We start from the raw sequence: 3596 nt of genomic DNA on the forward strand, positions 1-3596 counted from the left end.
ATATCACAATTCTGTTCATTTCCTATGAATGGTCCACAAATTTATCCCTGAGCTTTCAACTGTCAATGTAGGATCAAACATAATCTCAGTCACAAAATATTAAGTGCCTTTAAAAAAAAAAAAAGCAAGGCAATTTCTCAGAGTATAATATACAACAAAGGTAGATATTGTTGGTTGTCTTGCCAGAATCCATTCTCCCTTTCATCTTTCCTAACAGAAACTCATTTTTGTTCAGGTATCTATCTCTTCCTCATGCAGCACTAGTGATTGAAGAAATGTGACCCCAGAGGTGGGCTGATTAGGATAAGCAAACCAATGATTGATTCAAGAATGAGCATATGATTAAATTTCAGCCAATAAGGCAACAAGGAGATGGCTGCTGAAGACTTCTAGGAAAGTTCTTTCTTGGCCTTTAGAGAGACCAAGGAGAAGCTTGTGTCTCTTATCTGCTGGATGTGAAAAGAAGCTACAGTTACTACAGGCACCATCTTGAACATGAGGGAAACCAGCCTGAGGACAGGCAAAATATGAGAATGGAAGAGCCAAGACAGTTGAAGAGAAATGAATCAAAAGCCCTAAACACAGTGTTTTGGATGTCTACAACACTATTAGATATCTACACTGAGTCTCATTGTTTACCAATTTGACAATGGTGTCTGATATTTGCAATCTAAAAGAAGCTGATACATATACCCTCAAGTGTATAAAAACATACTCTCTATTTCTGCAGAGATTTTCTATTTGTTCTTCTATGATTAACACATTTTCCTTTCTCTCCATGAGTTCTTATAATAGCTGTTTTTAAATCTTTATCTGCCAAATCCAAAATCTGAGTAATTTAAAAGATGGTCTCCATTGGTTCTCTTTTGAGTATGGAATCACATTATCCTATTTCTTTTGTCTAGAAATTTTGGACTTTACGTGGACACTGTAAATAATACAATGTAGAGGCTCTTGATTCTATTATATTCTCTTGAAGAGTACTGATTTCTTTTTTGACATGGCTGAACTGAATGTCTAAATTCTTCCCCTCCTGCAGTGGACAACAGGTAAAGGCTCTGTCCAGTACTTCTAGCCTCAGCTGGGCTGTTGGGAGTCTACCTCAAGTGAAGATGCCAAGTAGGCAGTTAGCTGGATGCATGGATTTGGAGCTTAGGAGTGAGATTTGGCCTAGAGATGAAAAGTTGAGAGGAGTCAACATTGGATGGTAAGTGAAGACATTGAAGTAAATTAAATCATTCAAGCATAAAGGGAGAAGAAAGGAGGGTATATTTGCTTGTTAGGGCTGCCACAACAAAGTACTACAGACTGAGTGATTTAAACAGTAGAAATTTGTTTTCTCACAATTCTGGAGGCTAGAAGTCCAAGATCCAGGTGTCAGTAGGGTTGGTTTCTTCTGAAGCCTCTCTCCTTGGCTTAGAAGATGGCCATCTTCTCCCTATGTCTTCCCTCTGTATCTGTCTGTGTCCAAAGTCCTCTTCTCATAAGGTTACCAACCATATTAGATTAGGACCCACCCTAATGACCTCATTTTAATCTTTGAATTGTCTTTAAAGACCCTATCTCCAAATATGTCACATGCTAATGTACTGGAGGTTAGGACTTCCATATATGAATTTGAGAGGGGTCATAATTCAGCCCATAACAGAGATCATTAACTAAGGCCAAAGGAACTCCAACATTTAAAGGTCAGGAAGTAGAGGAAAAACCAGCAAAAGAGACTTGAAAAAGATTTTATCATAAAGGTAGGAAGGTAATCAAGAGAGTATCCCAAATGCCAAAGGAAGAAAACATTTCCAGGAGGGCATGATCAGCAGTGTCAAATGGTGCTATGAGGTCAAACTTGATATCCTTCGGGTTTAGTAAAAGGTAAAGCATTGATGACTTTGTTGAGAACATGATGCATTGGCATGGTGAAGTGAAAGTCTGATTGAAACATAGTAAGCAATGAATATAAGAGAATAAAATAGGGTCATCTAACTTCTCTGGAGTTGGAAACTGAGTGGAGAGAATCGGAAAGATGCCAGGCTTTACCGTGGCACATACTGAAGACTGGCTCATGAAGCCCCCACCTCAACACCCTTTTAGCTTCCTTTACTGTCCTGAATTACATTTGTTGAGTCCCTAATCTGTGCCAGACACTGTTTTAAAAGCTTGGGGTACACCTAAGAACAATAAATAACCCTGCTCTCACGGAGCTTAAATTCTTGTGAAGAGAGACAGACTGTAAGCATTAAACATAATAATAATATATCATAATTAAACATAAACAATAAACTATAAAATTATATATAGATTAGTAGGTATAAAAACTGAGGAAAAAAAAAGTAAGGGGAATGGAGTAAAGGAATGGGAATTCCAGGAAATGAGGAAGAAAAGCTACACTATTAAATATCAAGTAAAGGGGGATACAGTTAATGAAAAATATGCAACACTTCTACACTTAGAACCACCAAACAATCTGAGAAATATAAGAAGAGCAAATACATAGAGAGATGTACAGTTGTGTGGATTTTTTCCACACCAACACAAATTCCCCAACTGGACACAAACTGAGTGTCTAATGATTCAATTCAATTTGGACACTAAATACCCAGAGTTAGCATCAGACCCCACAGCCTAATGGCTCCGTCTGCCCCGACTGCAGACACTCGTTCAAACTTTCAGACCTCTCATGCATCTCGGGTTTGATAATTTGGTACGACAGCTCACAGAACTCAGGAAAGCACTTCACTTACTATTATTGGTTTATTATAAAGGATATTATAAAGGATACAACTGGCTAGCCAGATAGAGTACATAGATTGAGGTCTAAAAGCATCCCAAGTACAGGAGCTTCTGCCCCCAGGGAGTTAAAGATATACCACTCTCTCAGAATGTGGATGTGTTTACCAGCCTAGAAGCTCTCTGAATCCCATAGTTTAGGGGTTTTAATGGAGGTTTCGGTATGTAGGCATAGTTGATGAAATCACTGGCCATTGGTGATCTCCAGCCCCTCTTCCCTCCCAGGAGTTTGGAGTGGGAGGCTGACTCAAGAGAGAAGAGCTAATCTTTAAGCTTATTGAGATAAACTTTACATTTTAAGTAATATGAAGCATCAACTTTTTCAGAAGAGGAGGAGGAGGAGGAAGAGGAGGAGGAGGAGGAGAAGAAGAATTAATTAGGAGCTAGGAGATACGCTCTCTTTGAAATAGCTGTGTGACTTTGAGCAAGTATCACTTTAATCCTTTCTAATCCTATTTCTTTCCTATAGCTTCAGAAGCAGAAATCCCCTAGTGACAGAGTTCTTTGTGGTGGCCGAATATAAATGGAGTTGAATAACACAGAATTAAAGAGAACGCAAGGCTAGAATGGAAATCCCCAAACTGTCCAGTTAGAAATTCTCTCCAATTGTCCTGGTTCTTGCTCTTTGAGTATTGACCACTGTTTGATGTTGGGCTTGGTTCCAGTGTCCCCACAGGCAGAGCAAGGTAAAAAGTGCACATTGCTGGGGAAAAGCCATCAAGGATGGGGCAAATTAGCAAAAGCAATGTAAAAGGGTCCACTCTGTAGGCCTTCCCACCAACAGCTGTGATCACTCAAATGCCCCCTTGTAA

At 39.2% G+C, this 3596-nt stretch overlaps 1 long non-coding RNA gene across 1 annotated transcript in view; it reads left to right on the top strand.

The window, feature by feature from the left end:
• The window catches only part of LOC112485000, an 18346-nt gene extending 15250 nt beyond the window's left edge, over positions 1-3096 (top strand). The window contains exon 3 of the long non-coding RNA XR_003048328.1: positions 1040-3096. This is a non-coding gene — a long non-coding RNA (uncharacterized LOC112485000). The remainder of the gene's footprint in view (positions 1-1039) is intronic.
• Positions 3097-3596: the final 500 nt, after the last annotated feature.

The sequence above is a fragment of the Pteropus alecto genome, unplaced genomic scaffold (genome assembly GCF_000325575.1).
Source record: "Pteropus alecto unplaced genomic scaffold, ASM32557v1 scaffold95, whole genome shotgun sequence".
NCBI lineage: Eukaryota > Metazoa > Chordata > Mammalia > Chiroptera > Pteropodidae > Pteropus > Pteropus alecto.